This window comes from Apteryx mantelli, chromosome 10, assembly GCF_036417845.1.
Source record: "Apteryx mantelli isolate bAptMan1 chromosome 10, bAptMan1.hap1, whole genome shotgun sequence".
Taxonomy (NCBI): domain Eukaryota; kingdom Metazoa; phylum Chordata; class Aves; order Apterygiformes; family Apterygidae; genus Apteryx; species Apteryx mantelli.
In genome coordinates, this window is record NC_089987.1 from 3,886,275 (window position 1) to 3,906,183 (window position 19,909).

Consider the following 19,909-nt stretch of genomic DNA (forward strand, 5'->3'; position numbering starts at 1 on the left):
TACAATCTAATTTCGTTTCTATAACCATGGAGGGCAGAAGTATTCCCTCCATATTTTTCTTCCTAGCTATCAGACAAATAAATCGGCACTTATATATATTTATGATAGCTGGTAACAAAAGCAAGTCGAGGTCATCTGAATTATTTGATAAACAGGCAGGTAAAGTGGCTTAGCAGATTACGAAACCAAGCCGCTGCCAAATCGTTCCGTGATGATAATTATTCGCTTCTGTTCTTTAATTCTGGGTGGGCAACACTGCTTTTCCTCTGTCCACTGGAAAAAAAAGCAGGATGGCTCTCCCTATGGTTTTTTGGCTTAACTGCATACATCTGGGTTTCGTATCAAAAGAAATAAATATCGGACCTAATTAATCCTCCGAGGCTGCTGGGTACTGACTCCTGAGCAACACGGGCTTTAATTACAGCGTCAGCCAGGCATGGTGATGGAGTCAGTCGCACAAGACTGACTGTTGATTTAATGCAGTATATCATGTCTAAAAGTATCTGGAACAACACTGATTTACATCAGCTGAATATTTGGCTCATTTGAGACTCTCTGGGGAAAAGGGGGGGATACCAATATATATACATACACCCAAAGCTGTGCAGATGCTGGGTATAGCAAACTGGATTGCAAAAATGCTGTTGAAATCCAGAGCTCTTTTTATAACACAGTTCTTAGACTACTAAAATGGAAATGTTGAAATTGCTTAATCGGGGAGGGGGGGGAAGTGATTATATTTTCTTTCAAGAAATGCAAGCTTCTTGATTTACTAGTCCTTTATAAAGGATTATTTGTAACTGATAACATATGTAATGATTCTACCAGAAGATAAAGTTCCTATATTTCAGACAAAGGAGTATCTAGACAGCAGTATTCTGATTAGTTTTACATCTTTTCTAATGCAGCTAATTTAAAGATGGACTTGAGGGATTTAGGTGAACAGCAATAAAACTTGTCAGGAATGGGGTCTGTTATATGTTTTATAATTCTAAAACTGTCTCTCTTCTACTCTCCCCCCCCCCCTTTTTTTCTGAAGACTTTAAAACCATTTTGATTGCAAATATATGAGTGAATTCAGAGCAAATGAAAGTAAAGAGACTGTTAACACTGGCCTCGGTACAGCCGGGCTTTGTGCAAACTTCCCCTCCCTGCCAATGCACCTCGGGTCTAGCTCGCAGTAACCCTTGTTATTCTAGTCCCGGATTTATCTAGAGAAGGGCTGCCAATGGTACCAAAGCATGTGGTTAATTTTTTGCAACGTCAACTAACGAGACCACCATACTTATCTTCCCTCTCAGCCAGAGCTCGAACTGGAACCGGCATCCCCAGACGCACAAACCTGGCGCGTTAATCCTCTGTGACCCCCCCTCCCGCCTCCCCGCTATGCCCTCCGCAGTCCTACCCATCAATGCGGGCTGGTTTTGTTGTGCTAGGCAGCGGTGTGTTTACACGACTATCCATCTAATACAGGATATTATTTTTCCAGTGGAGAATATTTCAAATATTTCCAGTGAAGATTTCTTTCCCCTGCCTTTTTTTATTGGTATTATTAAAAAATAAAAATGGAAAGGCATAAAATCATACCACAAAAAAATTTATGTTAAAGTAAGGAAAGTGGGGAAAATCGAGAGTTTAAAGATCAGACCAACATCCTCCTTGCTCCGCTACGTGATGTCCCCGGTTGATGCACAGATCCTAATCAGAAATCTTGAACTGTGCAGAACATTTGCTAAAATTCCATGCATGTGCATAAATTCTCTTTTCTACTGTTTTACATACCTATGTTATTCTACTCTTTTACACACATATGTTATTTGAAGACAAAGTAACAGAATCCTCAGAATAAATAAATACAGTCATGATAATTAGTTTTGGTCTATAGCTTTGCTTTTTAAAAGTATTTCATAAGCACCAAGGGCCAGATTTATAGGTGTAACGGCAGCAAAATATTTAATCAGTGGCATACGGAAGTAGATTAATTGCAGAAAATTCCCAGGATCACTAATTTCTTATACCTCATCTGTACATACCCTTCAGTGTCAATCCAAGACCTTCCCCTGGCTCTGATTTAAGTTTTAAAAAGTCCTTTCATAGATGAAAGAAGTAAAATGAAAATAATCTGAGGGGCAGCCCCTGCTGCTCTTGGGCTCCAGAGCACCGTATTGTCCCAGATGAGAAGGGCTGTCCCCCCAAGCTCTGTGACTCTCAGCACTTGGGAGCCCTTGAAGGAACATTTCACAGCAGTTTCTTCACTTGAAACAAAGCCTTTGTGGAAAGAAACAATGGCTGCAGAAAGGTCATTCCCAGGAATCACACCAAATGCCATTAATTTTCCTCTATCAGTCCCTCCCAGCTGATAAGACTCTCATTAGACCCTTAAGTCAAGTTCTGCTTCTCCTGATATCTTCAAGTGGTCACTTACATGCTCCCCATCCTCACATCTCTCGGTAGGGTTGGGTTTCCCTTCCATTTTCCTTTTCGTTTTGATAGCTCTGGAAACAGGAGAGTTTGGCCTCACCTGCTATATTCTTCTCACATTAGGAGTTAATCTTCTGCTGACTCAGATTGAGGGCAACTGCTTTAAATGAGCATGCAACACCCGTCTTTCTATTTAAATATTCATTCTACCTTTATCAATGATTATAAGCGGTTGGACACATCAGGTGAAATTGTGTCCTGGCCAACTTTCTCCATGAATGACACTGTAGCTGTGCTGTCTGTCTACTCACACTCAATAGCTCGTAGACACCAATGTGTGTTCCAGCACTAGGGCAAAATATATTAAAGACGGAAAGTTTTCATTTGAGATTTTTCAAGTTATAATGACTTATTTTTACTTATTTACTTATTTCTCCAGCTATATATAGGATCAAGCAACCCACAATGAAATTTTAACAAAACAGGTCCTGCGGCAGTTCATTCCACCTACTCTCTGTCATTCTGCTGAGCTAAGTGAAAACCCATTATACTAATGAGTAACTGTATTTAGATTCTTTCTAGCTCCCCATTACAGCAATATCTGAATACCCATTGCTTCTAATCATGTATTTGCTGAAGGAGGGAGAAAAAAATCACCCTATTTTACAGGTGAAGAAGTGGGACACTAGATGCTTTAAGTCAGGGGACAAGGAGGTAATAAGTCCAGTTTTCAGTTCTAGCAATGAACTGCAAATGCTCTGGCTGCATAACAGAAACCACAGATCAAATATGACTCACCATGCTGGTTTGAATCTGTTGATAGATTAATTTTGCCCTGGCAGGCAGTGTGCTGGATGGGGCACTATCTGTGTGAACTCCTCTGCCAGCCAGGCGTTGATTGCCTTCCTGCAGCTGGCATGAAGCTAGCGTGAGCTCTGCACCTCGTGCCCCGGCGAAGCTAACGGAAAGATAATTCAGCTCAAATGAGTACTTGGGAGTCAATTAGCAATACACAGCGCGAGTACTGTTGCTCATGGAACCACAACCTAAGCACCTTGTTCGGTCATAAAAACAAAAAGCAGTTGCAGAGTCAGAAAGTATGTTTTCCTGAGCACTGTTTTAACCACATAGTCCTCCTCCTTCTGATCCGATGTGCCATTTTCTAGAACTGTTGCACGTGGTTCAGAGGTTAGTACATAGGGAGGGACAAGCAGTGTGACTGAGGATGCAGAAAGCTGTTCATTGAATCACCTATTTTTAAAACTTTTTTTGAGCCCCTATTTTTACTTTCCCTTTATCTTTAAAAATAACCCTGAAAGGCAAAAAGAAGTGAAGTTTTGAGCACGCTTGTGTAATAAAGGAACAATGCAGGTTTGGCTTAAATAAGGAAAACTTGTGTTTAGTGCAGTGAAATAGTCATCAGAGACATTGCATTTCTCAGAGCTGCTTAGCTCAGAAAACCCATCTGATCAGGCACTTCGCAAATGCAAAAAAAATCTTACTTGTTCAAATAGCCTTTAAATGTCAAAATAAAGATTTATGACTCAGAATTGAATATAAATAAATAGCTGGCTGCACACTTGGAACAAATTCTTTTCTATTGTGCAATTAATATCATTGAGATTATTATTGAAAATGCGAGCGAATTTGTCTTTCTGGTTTGCGCACTATTGGTGGCGATGGCGAGGGCTGCACTGAGCACGTTTGCTGGGACGTGTTTGTGGCCGAGGGCAAACGCAGGGATGTGAGAGGCTGGTTGCATGCCCTGCACCGCTGGAACCAGCCTGGCGGCACTGAAAGCACCGGCTTCTGCCAGCAGACATGACCGTTGGTCCAATTTCATCCTGTTTGTTCAGCTAGCAAGTATGTAGTTAAGGTGGGACTGACTGTGATCTAATTCTTCTGAGAGAGGCTTGCAAAACTATTGCCAGAAGAAGCAGCTAGAGGAGTTGTTATCATCAATAGCTGGTAAACGAAGTCCTCTGTTGGTCGTATAAAGATCATCTGCCCGAGTGGACGTCCGTGCCAGGTGGACGCTTCCCCCAAGCTCCCACTTGAACAACGCTTAGACACGTATCTAAAGCAGAAGGACACAGGGCTGAAAGACATGTTTAACCCTTTGCTTACAGCTAAACCTGTGCTTCAATGGTCTTCTGCTTGAAGTTAGCTATACTGGAGGTTAAAAAAGGCAGGCTGCGCTTCCAGTGTGTCTGCAGGAATTATGCAGGAAATTAATTGATAGCTATTTTGGAAGCTACAGTCAAGGATTGCAGCTGATGTAAATCAGCATTGCTCCATTGGTTCTGAGAATGGAAAATCTGGCTCAGTCTTTCAACTAGTTTATCCGCCAGGGATAATTAAGAACAAAATGACAAAGCTGTTGGGTCTCGTGTATGTGAATGCGCAGTTGCTTCAGATTATGCCATGTTATCATAGGGACTTTTATATGTCTTGACTCAACTGCATAAGAAAGTTTAGAACAAGTAGAGTCTTTCACATTTTCATTGTATTATTCATATAGAAATTCCTCTCAGCCAGCTGTAATTTAGAAAGTAGAGGAGGGTTTTATAGTTGTTGATTACATCATACAAATCCACTTGAGAAACTCTTTGTGAACGTCAGAGTCTGGCACAGAACTGAAAAATTTCATATCCCTTTGGTGGAGGAAGCTGACTAGAAATATTCAGTGATCAGGTTTTTTGAAGATGCTGAACGTCTGCAGCTCTTCAGATTTCCATAGCAGTGTTCCAGGGTTTGACACGGTTGAAAAATCTGTCCATTATCATCTATGTATTTAGTTTATGACTCCCTTAGAAAAAAATGTATTCTTGCAAAATGCATCTCCTGGAGCAGAAAGTACTGCCAGCTTTGCCTGGGCACTTTAGGAACACACACAACTTAAATCCATGCTCATGCCAGCCTGTACATATTGGCATCCTCATACTCCTGCCTGACTTCACTGTCTGTACCAGACTGAAACTTGCAGATCTTTCTGCTCTTTTGTTTATAGAGTTATTTTTAAAGCATGTAGCTCTAGGAGCAGAATTAAGGATTTTTGTTGTGAGCTTCATTTCTTGTCCTTTGGGTTCGCAAATGACTTCTACAGCATGGACAACCACTACTGCTTTCCCTTTAGGGAAGTCGTTCACTAAATCTCTACCTCTGCCTTAACTGTTTTTATAAAACATGTAATTAATCAATATTTTGGGAGACTTTGAGTCCTTGGACAAATGTGAGAGACAGATAGACAGGTACAACACAGACACAATGATTATGTAAGCCTTAAATCCGAGAAGACGAACTCAAAATCTCTTTGTGAGGCAAAGACTCGCTTATTTACAAGTCATTGCAGAATTACAGGTGGGATTTCAGAGGGACTGTTTAGCTTTAGCTCCAGGCAGGAGTGTACAAATGAAAAACAAAACAGAAATAAAAAATGTGTGAAACAGGAAAATCAGAGCTTTCAAAAATTTATAATTGGGCGAGAAGAGATAATTGTACATATCTAATCTGACTTTCTAGTGTGCTATATGTTCCTGTTTGACCAGAATATAAGTTTTGAAAGAAACACCTAATCGCATTTACAAATGCTCACTGATATCTTTACCTTTTTCTAGTTCAGTTTATTTTTCTTTTTCATCATAAACAATTCGTTCTTTTCTATTATGACTTCATTATAAGTATGGCATTTTGGCGATAGGGGACAGAACCACTCTGGGCCAGATGTGTTGGCTGCCTATGAAGGGCTTGGCCATAGGATGTTAGTGGTTTAAAGTAACAGGAAACCTGAGGAATATCATAAATCAGGCTTCTCTGACTAGGTTTTTTGTACAGAGTATAACAAAATGTATTGAATAACTTAAGTATGTGTGAGCCTCCTGCCTACCAAATTACTGGGGTCTGCCAGTGGAAAGCACACTAATTTGATGTTGGCCTCAAACAGAAAATTGTTAAACAAAAATTAGGTTTCAGCATTTTAACAAAAAAAAAATCAGCTTGGAGTGCAGTGTTAACAGGAGCCTAAGGATTTAACTAACTGTAATGAAAATAAAGAGAGACAAATTTCTTGACTTTCTAAGCCCCAGTCCTGAGAAGAGTTTTCTGCTTCTGGATCTCAACACAGCGTGAGGGACACAGTATGTAGCACAGGGCGGATTTGCTTTCTTTTCTCTGTGCTGCCATGGATTTCATCGGGTCATAAGTTGACGTTTTGTACTTTTCCTCGCTCATATTGACTTTTATTAACAATAAACAGAAGGTGCTGGACCAAAGTCATCGGATCCATGACAGTGCGTTTTAAAATGCTAACCTCCTACCACCCATGCAAAGACACTGGAAAGGGCTCAGGGCAGATGTCCCCCTGGCCCGGCGTCCTGGCTCTGCCCGGCCGGTGGAGGAGAAGTATGAGAACCACATCCGAACTATTCCCCACCAGGGAGCTCCTTGCAATTTGGACGTGAGCAATCACATTTTAGTGGTACCCCTGGAGATAAACCTGCCCACAGCAGCGCAGATCCTGCCTAACCAACTAAAATTAGTTATTGCCTGCTTGCTCAACCGAGGCCTTAAATAAAGATGATCTAGTCCTGTAATTCTATTAAAGGTCCCCAGAGGTCACCTGGTTCTCTCCCAGCAATTCTCTCCCCTCATTAAACAAAACAAGTACAGAAGGCCGAATGCCTTTTTTTTCCCCCTAATAACGGTTTATTTTTTGGGAAAGGAGTAAATCTAAACTTCCTTCAGCCTCCTCCTTTAGACCGTTCAGTGGAGACAGTCATGACACATTGATGTGTTTGTGGGAAATGTGTTGATACCAAACTTGGTGCCACATTTGTGCCTTAGCAGCTAAACCTTCTCAGATGCCTGTCTCTTCTCTTTCAGAAACCACTGCAAAATCACATATAAACCCATTAAATTAACAAAGTTACACTGATATTGGAACTGCTGTAGCCAAGGTAGAAAATGGCCTGGGTTTTATCCTCTCCTCCATACTGTAGGTGGTTTCTGGTCAGAGGAGCAATCTTTCCTGCTCTTCCTCACCCTTTCTCCATGGTGTCATTACGAGATCTACAGGCATATAAGCCTCCTCCTATGCCATTTTCTTATGGATGTGAGGGCAGTTAATACATTAAATGTTACAGAGAGCTCCAACTTGAAATACACCCACAATCCTTACTACCGGGCCATATTTCTTATAGTTTTTTTTAATATATATTTTGGTCTCTGGCAGAGGTACAGGGAGCGAATGTGGCGTGCAGCATGCAGCGTTTCCCAGACTGTGTAGCTTGGCACCAGAAAATAATTTCTTCAGAGTTCAAAACCTGTCAGGATGCTCTCTCGAAACCGCTCCGCATTTAAGACGTGTAACACTAAAATGTCACTTCTGGAGCCCAAACTGGAGTGCCTTCAGCTTTCTGATTGGCAGAAAGCTGATGGTTAAGCTCCAGGGAATTTCCACTACAGCTGTAAACTTTCAAAAATACTTTGCTGCTGCAAAAACTATAGAGTGTGGTTTAAATGAACAATATGCCCTCTTCGTGCCTCATCACCAGAAAGAGCGCGCTTTCGGCTTGAGCACTTACAACCCGCGGTTTGATTTTTCACCCGCACGAAACAGATTAAGCAGTTTTTATCAGGGTTTATACCTGTCACAAAAAGAGGACTATATTCCAGACCTCTCTGGGAGGAGGAAGAGATGATACAGATGCTTGTGCAGATGTTTGGATCCCATTCTTTTAATGTTCTATGCATGACAAATTTAACCGCCTTATATGCCTCGCAGAAGACTAGATCACGGCCCTATTCCATCCCTGGGATCTCTGAGAAAGCCAAGTATCTAGCTAATATGTTTATGTGACATTCTGCGCTTGGCTCTCCTCTGCTGCCACGGGCCAAATCCTAACATGACCCAGCGCTCTCTCACATCAACTGGAGTTTTGCCTGAGTAAAGTATAAGTCAAAACTGTGCAATGCCTCCCGGTTTTAGGTCCAGCAATTCCATTTCACAAAAACTCATTGTATTATAAAAAGATGCATCAGCTTCAGCCCACTGCAGGCTTTTTTTTTTTTGTCATGGTTTTTTAAAATCTGAACTGGGAGAAGCCAGATCTCCTCCTCCCACTCCCGGCGCTACACCCTTCCCTGAACAAACCTATGCTCAGCGGGACGAGGCTCCTTCCTAAACTGGTTCGGTCTCCTGGGGCTGGAGCTGGCTGGCACTCTGCCCTATTGCACCAGACAGAAAGATGTCTTCTGAGGTTGCCAGGGGCTGGATTACGCCATATTTATTTAAAAAAATAAACAAAAAAAAACAAAAAACAAAACAAAAAAGCACAGCTTTTGCTCCAGTCCTTGCTTAATGTTTACTCCTGTACTCTCTCCCTGCACTTGATTCAAACCTAAGAAATGACTAATGGTTTTATGGGAACAATCCTGACAAGCAACGTAAAAAGAGCTAAACAACATTAGAGAGGAGATGACAGCTCTCCAGCTGAAGAAAGGCTACTGGAAACTGTGCAGGCTCAGGGAGAAGCCTAGAGCACTGATTCCCGATGAGGGACGCACGCCTCGAGTGTGCCGACAGGATTTCTGCGCTTGTCCAGACGGTTCTGGCCGTACCTCTGATGGCTCCTCATGCTGAGCTACTCCAGGTCCCCTCCTGGCAGCTGTGGCTGCTGCGGGACAACCAGGGTGTCCTGCCCACTGAACTGTGGACCTGGTCTGTAGGCCAGCCTGGAGTGCAAATGCCGTGGAGATGTCCCTGATGTGTAGGGTGAACCCCCACGAACTGGCCTCCGTGTGGGACGATGTGCCCCGTTGCATGGGGGTCATCTTCCCCCAAGGCTGGATGGGGAGCCGCTTTGCTGCTCTCCGAGTTCGCTCACTGGCACAGTTCGAAATAATTATGAGCCTGATGAAGACAGGAAGCCAGCCAAATTCATCTGTGGTGCCGAGCTGTTAAATGTATATTTTAGAGGTGACTTTGAGTCACTAATCGTAACGCTTCAGTGCTTTAATTGTGCCCTCAGTTTTTGAAACATGTTACAGCCAAATGACTGCGTAGTCATCGCAACAATCCCATGAATGAGCCGCATAAGTAAGATTACGCATGGAGAAACTGAGAGAAAAAGGAAGACCACACAGTGAGCAGTGTGAGCCATGGGATTAGAAATTGGGATTTCTTGCTCTATGCACTGTCCACTAGGCCATGCTACCCCTTATGATCTCATGAAAGAAGTATATTTTCCATCTGCAAGGAACTCCTCGCAGTATCAGCTAAGCACAGATTAATGTGATCATTAGACACCCTTCGAATGCGGCAGCTGCCAGGAAGCCCGTGTGTATGTTTCAGGAAGAATTCCTAATGTCTCTGTGTCTGGAGGAGTATAAATTCTCCTGCTCCTCTCCAGTAGCCTAATTAGATTTTACTCTGTTTATTAGAAGAGTTTGGCTGCTAGCTTAACGTGAAATAAAATCCACATGATTAAGAAGTCACGAGCAGTAAAGCTTACAGTATGCTCTTAGAAATTTTCCTGTCATATCAGCAATGATGAAATCCACCAGTGTTAAGTAAAGTGAAAGCAGGAGTGTCTTCATATCCAGCAGTCAGGATCATTTCTTCAAGACAGAGTATCAGGGATGGAGGAAGGGTGGGAAAAGGGGACCATGCCATTTAAATGTTGCCTGAAATGAGAGAGTATTACTGGAAAATTTATATTTTCAGCCTCATAGTAGACTGAAAGAAACTTTTTTTTAATGGAACTTCCCTATAAAACAAAGATAAGAAAGGTGTTCTTCAGTTAGAAAATATACTCTTCAGTTCTTCTTACCTGCTTCTATAGACAAAGAAGTATCTGAAGATCCAAGGGTCATAAGAAGATGGGGTAAAGTCTAGATCTAAGTCTATTGGGACGTCTTTAGTATGAAATTAGGTATAAACTCACAGGGCTTGATGTCCTCAGGCATGTAAAATAACCTCCAACAGTATCTGTATCCAGTAGACATTAGAATTTTTCTAAAGTGACCCCTGGTTTTGACCTTGGAACAAAAACCCATTGAGGACAATGAAATGTTTGGCTTTTGGATCAGATTTTTGAATGAAAAATACAGAGTTCTATGATAAGTAGGTAATAATCACTGAGATTCCTGAAATTCAGTTTGCCTCCCAGTTTCCAGATCTGTAGTAGCACTGAAAGTAGGATGAAGGTGGAATATCAGTGCTGAAATCCAGGCATGCATCCCTCAAAACCTCCATGTAGCATTTTTGGTACTGAGGAGCCGTAAAAGAAGACACATATTCTGTTTCCATTGATTTGTCAGGAACAGCTGGCAGCATGTCACATGCAAAGTCATTAGGAACTTGCAGGAAGGAATTTTCCAAATGAGTTTTGAGCTGATGACCCCAAAATCCTACTCAAAAAATGCCTCTTTATTCACATATCTGTGGAAAGAAAAATACAAAGTGTTCCTTCTTTCCCTTAATAATCTGAGAAAGTAGCCTTTAGCTACAAGGTAGATCATTCTTCTAGAGAACCTCTGTTACAGGAAGCAGCTGTGTCCTAGTGCAGGTTTGCACAGATGCTGGGATGCACGGACAACCTCGGGGTCCAGAAAATCCAGCTGGTAGTCTTAACCTGATCTATAGCCACAGATGTGAGGAGTCCTACTTTTAATGGCCCTTTTACAAAGACATTAGGGCTTAGAGTCAGGGTCCAAATCTAAGGAAGCTTGGTGCAGAAAGAAAGTTCTGGAGGCTGAAAAAGAAATAAGCAATCTCAAAGGAGAAAACTAGGAGTCAAGAGAAGAAGGATTCTCAAAGTCTTCCCAAAAAAGCAAAGGGATTTATGTAACCCAAGGGACTAAAAGTGCATTTTGGCCCACTGTCTGGTTTTCCTCCACACGTGCCCAGCCACAGGAGTCCATGTGGTTCTTCTGTTTTCCCAAGTCTTTTGAAATATAGATGCAAGAGTCTTGAATCCCTGCACATCCTTGCATTCCTTAAGAAATTGGCCCACCAAGTAGTTGTAATTCAGGATACCACCATACACCCACGTGTAAGATTCCTTAACAACTATGCACATTTTTAGGCTCAGATATTTTAGAATTGTTTTCACTGTGCCTGAGCTGTAATTGGCTCAGCTTCCCAAGTGTTGGATCATCTAACTAGAGTGTTTTTTGACTCAGAGCCCAGGCACCATATCAAAACATTTATCAATTAATCATAAAAAGTAACTAACATTGTTGTCCACCCAAGAAAAACTGTCACTTACAGACTCATGTATGTTATTCCTTATGAAAGAGCTGCTATATAGAAGTTGATTTCCTGCACAGACCAGGTGGAAAATCTGCTAAAGGCAGAGGTCAAATCTAGTTTAATTTTATACCCTTTGTTAAGAATGTTCTCTCTCTCTCTCTCTCTCAAAAAAATAAAAAACCCTTGTGTTCCTTTCCAAGTTTTCTAAAGTTAATTCATGTGGAAGAAAAAAAGATTAGGATAAAATTTCAAATATTAAATTCAAATGCAGGATTAATGAGTTTTATTTCAAAACCCAAGAGGTTGTCTGGAATTTAGGACATTTTTTTAGTAGCAGACACAAGACATAGCCAGATGCAGTCGTGTTTTGGACCAGCTCAGCACAAATTTAGCACCTTGAAGTAGAAATTTTATGTCTGTTTTGTAAAGCAAACATTTCAACTTTTCCAAAATCCGTTGTCCAGAAGATATTCCTATTGCATGGGATGAAAGAATGGATTTAAAATAATGCTGACTTGTGGCTCTTGCACATAGAATTTGCCACCCCCATCATCATTACTGTAGGTGACGTAGATCCTTTGCCCCATGCAATGCATACATATATTTCTTTCTTTTTCTTTTTAATAGTGTAAAGCAACCCAGCTAACAAATGAATTAAAAGATGTCATGAAACCAAATTCAAGACAATCCTTACAACACTGCAGGAAAGAACTTTCTGCAACTTGGTTTCTTAAAGACAAATAAGGAACAGCTTGGCAGATGTACAAATGCAATTCTTCTCACGCCCTTACAGACAGCATGGCAAATCCAAGGATAATGAGCTACTTCACTTCACACCCGGTCCCTAAGGCAAAGGAGTTGTAGGCCAAACCCGTCCCTTCACTGAAAGTTGGTTTTTATCATCACAGAAACTAACAGTGTTCAACTTCCTTCCCAAGCACGGTTGCTCCCAAGGAGCACCAAATAACACTAGCATTTCGGCAACCATAGCTAGTTTGTTCAACAGGGAAAGAAACTCTTGTTTTCAGTCAAGGCTGCCCTTTAACGATGACTCAAGAAAAGCCAGTAACGCCTGCAAAGTGTAGCTTGAGCGATCGTCCATTAAGATCCAAAACAGGTTATCTGGACCGCAGTGTCTTTTGAATGGCCAAAAGTGTTCAGCATTGTCCTGATCGTGCTCTGCCTGAAATCAAAGAATAAAATCCCTGTTGAGCTCAATGGAAAGAGAAGAGGCCAACGTTGAGTTTCATGCTTTATACATCACTAGTGAAAGCTTGATGGGTAAGGACCAAAACCTTGCAGTGAACACCTTCAAACACTGGAATCTTGTCTTGAAAGATTCCAATTATAGCGAGAAGAAAACACTGGCGTTTCAGTTTCAGATTCTGGCTTTTCTTCAAATTGACATACCACAGTCTGTAAATAGAACCAAAAATGAAAAATCATTCTGTTTAAATTCCTTCATTGCCTTAGAAGTTTGCCTCACCTATGGAGAATCAATGTAATCAACTATAACACGAATGGGTAATTAGGAGCTGGCGAAATGCAAGCTTCAGACAAATTATTCCATTTAGAAAAGCACTCACAAATGTTTTTCTGATTTCTCTTTGAGCTGGAAATCCTACAAGAACAGGTTTTCTTCTCTTTTGTTTTTTTTCCCCCTGTAGTACAGAGCAAAAATAGACCATGGAAATAGCCTTGTCTCACAGTGTTTCTGTTTATGGTCTCCGTCAAAATCAGTGAGTGTGATGGCACACAAAATATTGCACAGAGCTATGTAGAAACCTCCGCAAAATTTTAGTTTGAGTTGTAACTAAAATTTCCAGTCAACCACAATTTTATTCCATCCAACTGCTCAGAATCACATCCTGGCTCTAAAGTTAGGAGTGATGGAGCTTTGGATTTGGGACTTCATTCTTGAATGGATGTCTTTCATCCTTTTGAGTCTGGACAGGGTGGGAGCAGACAGGCATAGCTGTCAGGAATTTGGGATTGTACTGTTTTGAGCTAGGGATTGTGACTGTAATGGTGTGCCATCACCGAAGGAAAGGAAAAGCTGTGTAATGCAGTGGCAGCTGCAGTAGCTGCAGTAGGATTTCACTTACATGAGGCTAATGCCTCTTTTGGCTCTTTCTCATCTCTGAACTCAACCCATAGCATTTTCTTAAAGTTTTAGGCTGGAAAATATCTTAAAGGCCCAAAGAGAAGATCTGTGAAGACTCGGTGTTTTACAGACAAAGCTGTGCTATGTGGAATCAGTGGTACAAGTATATGTTTCATTTCGGGTATGCCGAGAGAGGTTTTCTTCCCCGGCACTTGCTTTGCACAAATATAAGTACATATGTAAGTATAGTATCAGTACTGTATGGTTTGGCTCAAAACACTTCTGTTCAAAAGTTGTCCCCAAATCAGTTGTATCATTATGACTCATTGTCCAAGCACAGCTTGGCGACTCAGCCAAGGGAAATGCTATCCAAAGGAAGACAGCAATAGCAGAAATGTATCCTATGGACCAACAGGATGTGAACCCTACACAATGTTTTCCCTTTTTGAGAACGCACACTCTTAACACAATAAAAACATTGGGCTACGCTCCCATCTGGACCATGAGAGTCCCTCCTAAGGCAGCTTAGCTGAATAGATTTGATGGGTTTCCACTCTTGGCCTGGGCTTCAGTGTAAAATATTCCCACAGTCAGATGATCATTTATGCAGTGAACAAACAGGGAAGCATCCCAGTGGCCAGAAAACTGACACACACGAGCCAAACCCGGGCCTGGGTGGAAGCCTGCACGGTGACCAATTGCTCCACACCTGGCTCTGGGGCTTGGGGATTTCGTACACGGTGCCGTCAGGTTTTATGGGTACTCCATCTATCATTGCGTCAAAAAAAAAAAAAAAAAAGGAAAGAAAGAAAAACCCAGCAGAAATGAATAAAATGACGATTTTTATGGGCCTAGGAGGAGCTAACCTGGAAATATCATTGGCACAAATCGAGCTGTTCAGCAGACAATAGCACTCTGGTATTGCCACAGGTTTGTTTATCCTCACTGTGAATTCTCCACCACCCTTGTCCCCCAGCCCGGGAAGCATCCCCACTGCCCTCCGGCTGATGGGACACAAGTACCGCGGTGATTTCCATGCTGACAGCTTTATTGCCTCCCTGACCTTGCTATTTTTAACAAAACAGGTTATCTCAGTGATGTAAACAGGTCTTCCTCATGCGGTTATGTCACTCCCATTGCAGGGAGCTGGAGCCTTCGCTCCTCGCTCGTCCTGTCAAGTCAGCTGTTTCAAGTGCCCTGGAGTTTAGTCACTGGTTTTACTGAGAGCTACCTGGACTTATGCAGTGATTTTGTTTTCCCAAGTGGTTCAAAAAATTCAGTTTTAGAACTCTTCTTCAAGCCTATTTTACCCAGACTGCTGGAAAGTGTTACATTACCCGGACCCTCAGAATTAAAGCTTAAAGGACTATTGGTGTGTCTTGGCTGAACTACATGAGATACTGGATTGAGCATGGATTAGTTAAATGTGAACTGGTGTTGAAACTGGAAGAGTACAAGTAAAAGTTTTAGTGCGTGAATGATTCTCCAGAAGTGGAAGTGGTAAGGCAATGAGTAGGTAAATGATAAAAAAATGGCATTGTAAAAAATGGCATGTCCTCATATTTCAAAGGTGGTCATTTCAAAAGCAGAATGGACAGAATGACCAGATGCTTAGCTAGACAAAATATATATTTTTATTGGTGGAGTGATACAGATTTATTACAGGTCTGCTGTCTAGATTATCTTTTCTGGGGCACAGAGGGGCAAGGTCTCAGAAAAGGTTAAAACTTGGAGTTAATTTAGAAAATCACTTAATACTTTAGCTAACCGTTTTTCCAAGGCTCACTGTATGTAAACTATTCACTCAGAAGGGTACAAGTAAAATGGAAAACGTCACAGTCTTGATCCAATTCTAAAATTCCTGCCTCCAGTCCTAATCCCATAAGCAAGAAGTGCCCACAACAAAGATTAGATCAGCTCAGTCAGGAGGCCTTTCTTTAATTCCCATGAAATGAGAACATCTCCTTTCAGTCCCAGCTGGAATGAGGAAGTAAAAAAAAGATTAAAATTCTTCTTGAACCCGTGGAGTCCAAACATGGCCAAAGGTTTCCAAGCTGCTTCAGATCATGTCATCAGTCCCTATTCTTGTCGAGCTCAATGTCAAGGAGGTTGTAGGACCCTGTCACACACCTGCCTGCAGGACTTCCCCAGGGCCTCTCAGCCTGTAGACCAACCTCACGGAAAGAAGCAGTGTCCTCTACTGCTCTACTACTGCTGTTCAGCCCTTGGAAATGGGAAGAGGTACATATGGGTTGGTCCTCTTACAGTAAATACCTCCATTCCATTTAGAGGTGATGGAGATAGGTGCATCTGGAGGCCTCTGAGGAGCAGCCAGTGCATGTGCGCTAGGCAGCGACATCATTCTCATAACGTCATAGCAAGGAGAGACAGGGTGGAAGGAAACTAGCAGTTCAGTGGCTTGCCACTCACCTTCCTATTTTAAAGGAGTTTGTTACTGCAGATAAGCAAATTGAAAATGATGTCATGACTCCCCCAGGACAACGCAATACCTTGTTACTTCTCCAACCACAGTACAACTCTTATTAGTATGATATAACACAGTAGTTGTGACTCAATAGAAAAAACAAAGCTGGAATTCAAGAAAACCTATAGCTTTTAACTTGTTGCCCCTAACACTCAGAGCTACTGTAAGTGAGTGCCTTAACATGAAAACTCTGAAGACCAAAGAATTAAAGTAAATGTAATCAGCAGATTACTAAATACCAATGGGAAATTTAGAGCTATAGAGAAAAATCCCAGAGCATTAAAGGATTTACCACTTGGCATTGATGAGAAGCAAATCTTTGGATTGCCATTTCTATCCTTAATTAGCAACTGAGGTTTATTTTAGTCTAAACTTAAGTCACAAAAGATAACACACCCTAAAAGAAAATAGAAAGCAGTGTAAAAATCTTCATAAAATGTCTTACTAAAAATAATAAGAAAAAAGAATAAATTCTAATGGAAAATCAATTTCCAGCACTTCCATTTCCTTTTGTTTTCTTGTCTTCCCACCCATACTCAGCTCTTTTCTAATAACATTCAACTCTTTGCTAGAGAGGTTACCGAGGGTGGTAACAAAGATAGCATTTTAAAACCAAAAGGGAGGCTCCTATTTAGAAGGGACATTTTAGGAGTGTTCTTGCTTGTTCACAGCTTGGATTTTGAAAGTTTGCTGTCTCCCTGCCCAGTTCCCAGGGCCTTCACTGGAAATAGGACCTAAAACGGATAACTGCTGAAAAAGTGCAAGCCCTTCATTCTCCATGCTTCTCTACAGCTTCAGCTCCGGGGGGGAAAAAAAAGGGCTGTGTCAAATAGAGGATTTCTTATTAGGCACTTTGGCGCAGAGGAAGGGTAAAGCCCTTCTGGCCAATCAATAGATCCATAGTTTGGTTATCTGGTGTCCCCATCTGCTGTTTGCACCATGGGCAACGCGCTCCCAGGAGCTGGCTGGGCCGGGGCACCCCGGCACGCTGGCAGCAGCCTGGCTGGGCTGGCGCGTGCCCAGCGGCCGAGATGCCGCAGAGATTTTGTGTCTGACTTCTTCAGCTGCGATACCGAGTCCCGCTGCAAAACCTTGCAGCCTTCTGAGCGCGGTTCTTGCCAAGGCTTTAAGTGAGGTGGTGAAATATAACCGGCTTGCTTCAGAATGGGAAAAGAGAAGGACTTCAAGAGACCATAAGTAAAATCCGAAGAAATACACAATAAAGAGCTCAGTCCCAAACAAACCACATGCTTTGGCAAAAAAGAAGCTGAAGTACAATTGTGCTGGTGTTCATCACTCCCTGCTTCCCTCTCCTCCCCAGGGAACCCATGAACATATCTGGTCCTCTGCAAGACTTCACCACAGCGCGGGCTGCACGTGACTCCAGGCTGCGGCTAAGAGCAATCCCCAGACACGAAGGAGCAATCAAAGGACAGCGTGCTGGTGAGGCTAAGACGGGGAAAGTACACCGTTTAAACAGAAAGATATTTAGGAAGATTCCCTGCCTCTGTAGAAGTTGCCTCTTCTCAACATAAGCCTGAGGCACCACGACAGGGAACAAAACAGCAGGGCAGAGGGACGTGTCTGAGCTGCTCGTTTCTTTGTCTTCCTCAGTCAAAGGAGAGCAGGATGTAGGGCTGGAAGGGACTTCTTGAATCAGCTCATATATTTCCTTCTACAGCAGGTACAAGGTCAAATAATTCCCCTCATAAACTCACTAAACTCCCTTATGAAACTGAATAAGTTATTTGCCCCGACTTTACCAACTGCAGCTGGCCCAGATCCTCATTTAGACATCTTCTACTGATTTCTATCCACTTGCTTCTTCTTGAAGCACTTGGGGGTCTCTAAAAAGTCTTACAGCAGCTCCTCTCAACACCCAGCCAAAAAACATGATCTAAGAGACTGCGTTAGGAAAGACGATATAGAAATCAGGAAATCTTAGCTAACAGGACAAAATGCTTGTGTCACAAAAGCCATGGTCAGCAAGATTTGTCCAACAGTTAAAATCCTCATAACGGACGCAGATGTGTAACAACATAACCTCTTATTTGCTTAGTTTGGGATGCATTATGCAGGCTCACCGCTGTGCTCAGTGCAGTAAAGAAAAGATTCTCTCTTGCATGAACCCAACCCGTTTAGCTCTGTTGCACTGCATTTGCTCACTTCTTACTCTGGTCCTAAGCTGTCTGGAGCCCAAAATGGACCTCAGTGTAATCACAGTCACGGTTTTGAGTTCCTTTGTCTGCATTTGGAGGCTGTGGAAGCTAAGGTAAAACCACATGCTGTCTCTCACCCGTGTCCTTCTTTCTGTCTCCCGTCCTTCTCCACACTCTCTCCGCTGTCACTGATGATGTCAAAGAACAGCAATGTTGGCCCCCACCTGAGAAGTCATCTCTTATGGAGGAATATTTTTTCACAGAGACTTTCAGGCTACTTTGCCCCACCACAAAGCAAAGCAGCCAAATCCATGGTCCAGGGTTGAGCCATAGTTCAAATATTATTTTTAGAGGTCTCGCCCGAAATACAACTCTGTGTTGCCAAATATGGCCATAAATTTCCCCTTGCCCCGCTGCTTCTCCCACACTGCAGTGTGGCTAGACGGAGCTTGCCCAAACCAAGTGTCGAGGCCGGAGGCAAGGAACAGGCTCTGCTAATCCCCCCGGTGAGCCACCCCGCGGGGAGGGCAGGATCGGGCACACCTCGTGCATTTGTCAGTCAGCGAGGAGCTGGTAGACATGCCCAGTACCTCATACCATCCACGGGCTTTTGGGGTCTGGTGACTCAGAGGTACAGATTTATAGAGCTGTCCCTCAGGCAGCACAATTACACGTTGCTTCATCGTCAGGGCTCCAAGCCAAATCCAGCCCTCGCATCCACTAGGTCCTCTAAGCTCATGAATCATCTAATGAGCAAAGCTGTATTAAGTACAGCCAACCCCAGTAGTTTCAAAGTTGGAATTTAGGCCTCAAAAATTATCACATGGCTTAAAAATGATGAGTTAAAAAATCTACTTTGAGTTCATTTTATTTTTCTTGTAGTTTCCAGTCTCTTGGGCTGACACTGGACACTGTGCACATTTTCAAAGTTCTCATTACAAGCTAAAAGAATTAGAGATATGCATCTAAAAGTTAACACTGACATTTTTGTACAATCATATGACTCCAGGAGCAGAGCCCTTAAGAAAATCATCAAATAGCATGCAAAGTAAAATCGCAAGAACTGATGATGTAAGCTCCCTTTTCAACTAGTCCTCTCATGGAAAAAAACAAACAAACCTGATTAATAAATTGCTTTAAAAGGGGTGAGATTTCAGTTATGGTTGTCCATTGGATCCTTGTACTCAAAGCAAATCTTCTCGTACCTAGGTAGACATTTTGTGGCTTTGATGGATATCCGTTTATCTGAGTTATACTATATCACCTTTATCTTAGTGCTTGAGCAGCGCACACTCTTTAATGTACTTTGTTCTCATGACACCTCTGCTCTCAGCAGATGGAAAACTGCCACGGGGGATGCGAGGGAAGAGTGCGGCAGACCAGGAGCTGAACCTACATCTGCCGTGGTATGGGGTACCCTATGCTGGCTCGGAGAGAAGAGAGAAAGCAACTCCCTCGCTTGTTTTTTTAATTTGTTAAACTAACAG